Raw genomic sequence first — 8,848 nt, forward strand, 5'->3', positions numbered from 1 at the left:
ATGGACAACCAGCCACTCCCAGGCAAAAAGCCAAGTGCTGGTAAGAAACCTCAGTTCCAGTGGCTGCATCGGTTCACCGACCCTGAGTGCAGCCACCTGCCTCCCTCTGCGTCTCCCCAGCAGCTCCCTTCCTTTCCCAGATAGCAGGAGAGGCAGCGGGCAGGAGGAGCTCACGGCCACTGTAACCCCAACTCTGCTCCATATGGGGGTCCAGTTGATGGAGCCCATATAAAGGAGTCGTCCCCGGCCACAGAACACGCTATTTCCAAACCAGATGCAAATCTCTGCTTATCCGTCCGTCCGCTTCTCTGCCTAGACAACCAGCTCTCACATCTCGAATTATGGAGGTATTTTGAGCACCTGGCCCGGTGCCTGGCTTAAAGTGGCTCAACATGACAATGTCTGCTGAATAGATGAATGAAAATGGATAAAAATGTTCATCGTATACATGCTGAAAAATCCCAACATCTAACAGTTGTCATATCCTCTGTGAACGTTAAAGTGATTTTAAGGACGAAAGAAAGAAAAAGAAAAAGAAAAAAAAAGACCTTCCTGGTGGTACTGCCATGACCTGGGTGCCAAGATTGATCCACTGAAGGTACTCGAACAAAACACCCATTGACGGTCCCACTTAGCGAGCCCGGTGTGGGGGCGGGTGCTGGCTGGCACCGCTGCGCAGCATGACCTTCTTCCTCAGTATGTCAGCAGCCACGGGATCCAAGTTCCTCACAGATATTAATCTTTAAAACTTGGGAACGAGAAATCAGAATACCCCACACCCTAATTATTCGGTGCTATTGAGAACACCGTATTTGCATGCTTTCAAATATTGAAAAGTAACCTATCTGATCCTCTCAATCTTTTGTTTCATGACAAATATTCCAGAGGTAAAAACATTTCTTTTTGTGTTGATCAGATTTTTAGGAGTATGTCAGTAGAGGTTGGGCAATAGGAATACATCAAAAAGGCTGCGGGTTCAATTCCCAGTCAGGGCACTTACAAGAAGCAGTGAATGCATAAATAAGTAGAACAACAAATCAATGTTTCTCTCTCTCTCTCCAAAAAAAAAAAATCAATTAAAAATATATTTTAAAAACCTGTAGTCCCCTGTGAACATTCATACCCTGGAGGGCCCTGCTGCCACCGATCCTGGAAAGGGAATGAGGGTCTGTGTCTAAGCGGGTGGTCTGCGGTCTGGCCGGCAGCGGGAAGCTGGAGGAGTTGAAGTAGGAGGTCCTGGCGCAGACATCCCGGCTACTAGACCTGGCCCGGACAGCAGAGCTGCATTGCATGGGCGTGCTCAGCGGACACACGGAAATGGTTGCATTCTTGCGGCACCTTGGGGTGCCAGTGCGTGATGAGCGCGATGCCGGTCGGTCTCCGCTTCATATTGCTGCTTCCACTGGCTGGGATAATGAGACTGTAAAAGCCCTTCTGGGAAGAGGTGCTCAAGTGAATGCTGCCCATCAAAATGGCTGGACTCCCCCACACTGTGCAGCTGTTGCCCGAAGGCGGGGCTGACCCAGATGCTAAGGACCATGTGAGGCTATAGCAATGCACCGGGCGGCAGCCAGGGTAACCTGAAGATGATTCATATCCTTCTACGGAGCATCCACAAGCAGCCAAGGTACCACTCCTCTATACTTAGTCCGTGATGAGGAGAGAGTGGGAGAGGCTTAACTGCCAGTGTCCCAGGGAGCAAGTATTGAGAATAAAGAAGATAAGACACCCCCTGCAAGGGCATAGGAACGGTGGGAGTGAAGCAGCTTGGATTTTTTAATTTAATTTTTTTGTTAGTCCTCACCTGAGGATATTTTTTCCATTGATTTTTACAGAGCGTGGAAGGAAGGGAGGAAGGGAGGGAGAGGGGAGAAACATCGATGTGAGAGAGACACATCCTCTGGCATGTGCCCTGACCAGGGCCGGGGATCTTACCTGCAACCCAGGTAGGTGCCCTTGACCAAGAATCGGACCTGAGACCCTATGGGGCACGGGCCGACACCCTAAGCACCAAGCTTAGGGCAAGCAGCTTGGATTTATTCTCACTGTGAATGTTTCGTGGTTGTCCCCCGCGTCCTGGAAACAAAGTGCTTGAGCACAGACACCATCTCTGAAGGATGAAGTGTTTTTTCACCTCCAAAGTTTTGTAAACATTTTGAATATTGTTCCTGCTGAGATATTTGTTCTAAGCTTACAATTTGTGACTGCTGAGGTGGTTCTGCTAGTGTTGTGTCGTCTATACAGAAATGGTTAATTCGAGTAAGTGGTTCTGTGGCTACCGTGAGACTTGGGCACTCTTCCAGGCCCCCTTTGACCCCCTCTGATGTGGAATAACCCCAGTAGCCTCAGGCCAGCTGTTCTGCCAGATGTTTTTAGGTGGATTCTAGAATGTTCCTTCTGTACAGTCAAAACATATCCTAATTTTCCAAGCTCAGAGGCCTGTACCAAAAACTGCCACTTTTTCAAATGCACTTAATTTATTTTTGTAATAGGAGGAATACTTAATATACTTCAGAGAACAAATTTTCTGTAGGCGGGGCTGCTGTTCCAAGTTTGGTGTTCATAAGCACTAAAATAATTAAACATGATAGCCTGTGCACCCATGTATTCTTTTAACGAGGGACTTCCCTCCATAAAATGTGTTGTTTTGAAAAGGAAGTTTTAAAGTACCTCTATTCAGTCATCCTGTAGGGAGACGAATGTAAAGCTTGTTAACATGCTGTGTTACAAAAATGTGCTTTGACTTGTATTTCAGAAACGTAAAAAAAATAAAATGTTGAGAGAATCTAAAACAAACAAAAAACTTACTGGAAATGCCAGCAAGTGTGATGGAGTGAGATTCCAATCACGGAACACGTGCAGCTGTTGGCCATGCGGAACTACACAGAGTCGCCAATGTAAGTCCTTTGCTTATTCCTGAGAATACCACTCCCAGGGCTCGTATGAAGTAACCCGTGTGCATAAACCCATTGCTATTTCTTTTATTTGCAAAGACAACTCACCATTGGCAGAGGCGGGGCCAAGAGCAGCCACAGCCACAGCCACAGCAAGACTGGTCCCACGTGCTTCGGTCCCAGTTCCCGAAATTAACCCTTATCCTGCAGCTCCACGTGACGGCATTTCCTGCCCTTGCTTTTGACTTGATCCGTGGATCCCTTCCAACCAGTAACCTCTTCATGTTGGTCGGTAAGTTTAATTCCCCAGAGAATTATAATAGATACATGCCAAATAAAAATCACTTAAAATTTTAAAGGCAATTCCACGTCGTTACAAAGCGGTCACAGGGATAGGAAGCACAGCACAGGGAATATCGTCAATGATGTTGTAATAACTATGGATGGTGCCACGTGAGTACTAGGTTTATTTGGGATCACCTCATAAATTATGTAAAAGTCTAACCATTATGCTTATCTTTCATTATTACGGAATTATAATACTTTTCCCTTTTTCTCCATTTCTTGACTGCTTTTCTGCGCTCTTTGGGAATGGGAAAAACAAAACTTTCCAGGGAGATGGGGGGGGGGAGGGGGGAGGGAGGAATCCCTGCCTGGCAATGGGATGGGCAGTGTCTCTCCCTGTGGCCTCAGACGACTGTCTTAGCTCCCAGCCACACATGCTCACAGGATGGTCGCAAATAGGAAAAAACCTCAGAAGACCTGCGAGGCCCCTTGGGTGGCAGTGGTGAGAACAGGCCCCGCCCTTTCTCAGCCTGTCAGAAGCAAAGAAGTAGGAAGTAATCCAGATTCTTGAGGGGTGGGGGGGTGAGGGTAGGGCTCTTACACGGGAGCTCTTCCCCACTCACGTAGCCCTCACAGCCAGCCTATGAGGCGGTGCTATGATCCTCGCTTTAGGAATGAGGAAACGGAGACCCAGAGAGGTCAACCAACTTGCCTGAGAGAACACAGCCATGGCCAGAAGAAGCAGAGCCAACGTCTGAACCAGGCCACCCAGCTCCAGCGTCTCTGTCAGTAACCACTGTGTGAAAGTGGCTTTCAAAGCGGGCAATGGTGACTGGACAAGAAGGGCAGTGACTCTTATTTCAACGTCCCAGCTTGCAAGTTAGTCTTTGTTGTCCCTGTCTGACAGGTGAGATTGAGGCTTAGCGTGGGTTACATACCTGGCCCAAGGTCAAGGTTAAGGGAAGAGGGCCCAGCTCTCAGAGTTTGAACTGCCCGTGGGCTCTTCTCCCTATAATAGCTGGGTATTTTTATTAGATGACACTGTCTGATGAACTCAATGAAATCCAGAAAATCAAGTTGCAGGAAGCTTATGACCTGATTTTAAAACCTAATTATATGGGTGAAGGGAACAGAAATCTTCACCCCTGTGTGGGGTACTCCCAGAGCTGGGACTCTCTGTGCCTGGCATTTGCTGGGACAATGGGGAGCATTTTAGGCTGGGCAGCTGGGAGGCAGTGTGGACCCTCAGTGGACATTGGGGGCGGTACCTTGGTCGGCCCGCACGGGTCACGGGGTTTTGTCCCCAGCTTTGGGGTCAGGAGACACCTTTTGATATAGCATCAGGAACACGGGCTCCGGAGCCATGCCTGCATTCCAGGCAGAGCTTTGACCAAATCATGGGCGTCAGGCAGGTTATCTAGTCTCTCGGCGGCACCTGTAAAAGGATGTGGGCTTGAGTGAGGTTACAGGGGTAAAGGGTTTTCTGTAAAATGCTCTGAAAGTGTGATTTTATCATCCCTTCTTAGGGACTGACACGCACCAACCAAGCTCCCACGATCCAGGCTGGCTCATTGATGGGGCAAAATTTCAGTTAATGGGTTGACCACGAGAAATCGAACAACTATGGACCCTGGAACAATTGGGCTGATGATGGATCTCCCTGCTTATCGGCCACTTGGACCTCAGTTTCCGCATCTGCAAAATGGGAAGATATAGGAACCCATCTGGGGAGTTACTGTAAGAATTAAATGAGATGAATAAGCAAAGCACTTGCTTTCTTTCCCTGTCTCCTCGTTTACTGACCTCCCACCTAACAGGGGTACATGGAAAATCCAAGCAGGGCGGACTCAGGAACCAACAGCCCCGGTTCACTCGAAGCTCCAGCCCCATCTCTGCCCCAACCTGGCGGGGTGCCAGTAGGAAAATCCCTTTTGCATCTCTGGGCTTCGTTTCTTCCTCCTAAAGGGAGGGTCCCCTGTCCCACCATCCACCCACACAGCTCTTCCAGCCCAGACCTTCTGGCTGCTTGTCACACCACCATTCATTAGGTTCTTACATATTCTTGGGGGTTTGAGACACACCCAGATCTCTGTGATACACACTCTGATCTCACGGGATTCCTTGGCTTGCTTGCATCTCTAGAAAGGAGAGGCGGCTCGGGTCATGCTCAAGGTTGACAACTAACTACATTATCCGGAGCCGAGGCTGGTGGCACATTTGTGAAGACACAACCCCCTCCCCACCCATATTACCTTATCTTTATTGAAACGTTAGAAGAATTGGAGCCAAAGCATTTCCCATGTTCATTGTTTTCCTGACTGAGGCTTACAAGGATGCCACCCAATCTCTACAGTGTTGTTCAGATGAATACTTCTGGGAAACAGTTTAGTTGGGTGGTACAGATGACTGCATCTAAAAGTCATTTTAGCCTCCTGAGCAATTCTCCATGGTTCATTCTTGCCTCGGTTTTATTAAAATAAGATTTGTGCCCCCCCCCATGATAAAAGTAGTGCATATTCACCATAAAGTATCTATGTACAGACTAGCACGAAGAAATACATGAAAACTACCCACGCCCCACTCAGACAACCACTGCCAACATTCTGATGGGTCCCTCTGCAGGAAAACATATGTTTATACAGAGAAATGCACAACACTAATTGCGTATAGTAACAATATTTTCATGTATGGATGTGTATGTTTCTCTGTTACAAATTTGAGGCTTAGAATTTAATTTCCTTTCACGTAAAACTTATCTTGTTGCCCAGCTGGTCTGGCTCGGTGGTTGAGCATCAACCTATGAACCAGGAGGTCATGGTTCAATTCCCAGTCAGGGCACCTGTCCTTGGTTACAGGCTCAATCCCCAGTAGGGGGCGTGCAGGAAGCAGCCGATCGATGATTCTCAGCATTAATGTTTCTCTCTCCCTCTCCCTTTCTCTCTGAAATCAATAAAAGTATATATTTAAAAAACAAACTGATTTTATCAAAATTCTATCACTTGATTAATAACATTCTAGAGTAGTGGTTCTCAACCTTCCTAATGCCACGACCCTTTAATACACTTCCTCATGTTGTGGTGACCCCCAACCATAAAAGTATTTTTGTTGCTACTTCATAACTGTAATTTTGCTACTGTTATGAATCGTAATGTAAATATCTGATATGCAGGATGTATTTTCATTGTTACAAATTGAACATAATTAAAGCATAGTGATTAATCACAAAAACAATATGTAATTATATATGTGTTTTCCGATGGTCTTAGGCGACCCCTGTGAAAGGGTCGTTCGACCCCCAAAGGGTCGCGACCCAGAGGTTGAGAACCGCTGTTCTAGAGCTTTTTGTGTGAAAGATAAAGTTTATATCATACATGCTTCATCTAAACACAGCCTGCTTTCTTTTTTGAATTTGGACTCACTCTGTTTATACTTGTTTGTATCTTGCTTTTTTTAAAAAGGTTTTCCCCACTTTTAAGAATTAGGGCATACTTTACATATTAGTGTAGAGTTGTGTGAGTTTTGACAAACGTGTATAGTCTTGTAACTACCACCACAAACAAGATATAGAATTTTGCCTGTGATTAGATAGTTATCAAAACATGACTGAGAATGTCATCACACTTTCTGTCATTTGGAAAGAAAATGATTTAACCAATCTCTTTTTGTTGGCCATTTAGCTTGTTTACAACTTTCTCTTACTGAATTTGCAATCTGGGGGAATGAAATGAATGAATGCATGAATGAATGAATGCATGAATGAATAAATGAATGAAAATGAGTGAAAGCTGGGATCTCACTTTACTGGAGCTATACCAAACAGGCTTCTCCCTTCTCTGCTTGGAAAACTGCTCATCCTTTGAGACCCAGCTCAGATCTCCTCTGTGAAGCCCCCATGATGCCAGCTGGAGAGTTGGATCCTCCTTCTGTGGTCCCTCTGCACCAGTCACACATTGTTTATAAAATAAACATTGCAATACTCTGTTTTTCTTTGCCCCTCCAGGCTGTAAACTGGGGGGCAGAGGGGGAAGTGATGTCTTAGCTCTGTGTTCCCTAAACCTATGCCACACCTGGCACATAGGGCCCTAAAAATATTCATAAAATGAATGAACATTCCACCCCATTGAACTAAATTTGGGTATCTTCCCAATTTCTCCCCCGCCCCCCCAGGGGAGAGTGTGTACTTGTTCGCAGTCCTGTCCCCACTACCACAAGTTATGCAGTCAAGCTTCCTACATTTGGGGAAATCACAGGGGTCAGCACATCTGGAGTGCAATGGATACGCCTCGCTGTGGGAAAACCACCTTTGTGATCATGCTCTCTCTCCTGCCAGGTATCTGTTTTTTCCTGATTTCTTAGAAGGTACTTTATGAGCATGGTGCAAATATGGGCTGGACGAATTAAGCTGGTACATGTAAGGAGAGCTGGAGACTTTCCTCTGTTCCAGAACCTGGGTTAGGGGTGCAAATTCGTGTGTGTATGCAGTCACTCAATAAATATTTATTGAATGAATGAATGAATACATGAAGGAAAAAGAGGTGTGGTCCTGGACTCTGGGAGTTAAGAAAGCCAATCTGAGGGAGCAATCTGGGGGAGTCAAGGAATCAGCCTGGGTAGGGTCCTCTGGCCCCCATATTGCCTTTATTTAGACTTGGGTAATTCAGGGACTCCTGGCTGCCTCATCACAATAGCCAGACAGTGGCAGTGGCACCGGGCAACATGCCCTCACATTCTCGTTTGTGAAAAGTTTGTACTCCGGGAGTCAAACCCGAGGGGGAGCATCTGCTTTCATGTATTAAAGGTGTATTTATCAATATCTGTACCTGCAGGATCTAGCACAGGACTTGGCACAGAGCTGGTGTTTAAAAAGGTTTGAGTAAGGCTGAAATAGGAATATGAATAAGGGTAAAAATGACCATCATTTGCAGAGTGCCTCCCAGCCAGGTTCTCATCTGGTTGCTCTCTGCAGATGTTCTACTTATTAGGAAAGCCCTGGGGTGGTTCTGGATCCTCTTCCCATCCTAGAGATAAGGCTCTGAATCCCAGACAGGTTCCCCTGAGTCAGACTCGGGCGCACACCGCGAGAAGCGCACACGGCCAGAAGCATCTGCGGGAGCCGAACCGGGTGCGCCTGGCTCCGAAGCCTGCATTCACCACCCAGCGCCTGGGGACTCGACTTCCAGCGCTGCCCATCTCTGCCTCTCCGACCACAGCAGGTAAAGCGAGGTCAAGGGGTCTGGCGTGGAAAGCCCGTCCTTCAGAGTCCGGTAAGGATCGGTTCCGTGCAGGCTCCGGAAGCGACGCCGCGGGCTCGGACCTGCCAGCAGGTGACTTCCGCCCGCGCGCGCTCCCAGCAAGGTGTGGAGACGTGACGTCGGGAAGAGTCTGGCCCAGAGCCTGATACAGAGTGGACGCTCGATCATGACTCTGGAGTCCTCGCGCAGTAGGAGACTTGGGGGCGGCCCAGGAGGTGCAAGATGCTATCAGGACCCGAGCCCGGAGCCACGACTCCGGGGAGGCGACCCCGGCCTGGGCGGGGCCTGTGGGGGCGGGGCTCCGGCAGGGCCCATCCAATCGGCGCCCGGGAGGCGCAGACCGCCCCACCTGAGGAGGCGGCGCTTGCGCTCTCGGCCGCCACGGTGCTCGCCCGACGCCCCTCCCGGGCGGGGCGG

The 8,848-nt window shown here is 48.0% G+C and overlaps 1 protein-coding gene and 2 pseudogenes across 5 annotated transcripts in view; 2 read left to right on the forward strand and 1 right to left on the reverse strand.

Moving 5' to 3' along the window:
* Window positions 1-1,621, forward strand: LOC111827771 (annotated as a pseudogene).
* A 5,723-nt stretch (window positions 1,622-7,344) lies between these two features.
* LOC111827773 lies at window positions 7,345-7,517 on the reverse strand (annotated as a pseudogene).
* Window positions 7,518-8,069: 552 nt separating this feature from the next.
* Window positions 8,070-8,848, forward strand: part of PPFIA1 (PTPRF interacting protein alpha 1) — a 54,324-nt gene continuing 53,545 nt past the window's right edge. The window contains exon 1 of one of the 5 annotated variants that reach the window (XM_023761803.1): window positions 8,070-8,392. The gene's annotated coding sequence lies outside the window, so the exon portion shown is untranslated. The remainder of the gene's footprint in view (window positions 8,393-8,848) is intronic. The other 4 variants (XM_023761802.1, XM_023761801.1, XM_023761800.1 and 1 more) reach the window with 4 other exon arrangements.

This window comes from Myotis lucifugus, unplaced genomic scaffold, assembly GCF_000147115.1.
Source record: "Myotis lucifugus unplaced genomic scaffold, Myoluc2.0 scaffold_218, whole genome shotgun sequence".
Classification (NCBI taxonomy): domain Eukaryota; kingdom Metazoa; phylum Chordata; class Mammalia; order Chiroptera; family Vespertilionidae; genus Myotis; species Myotis lucifugus.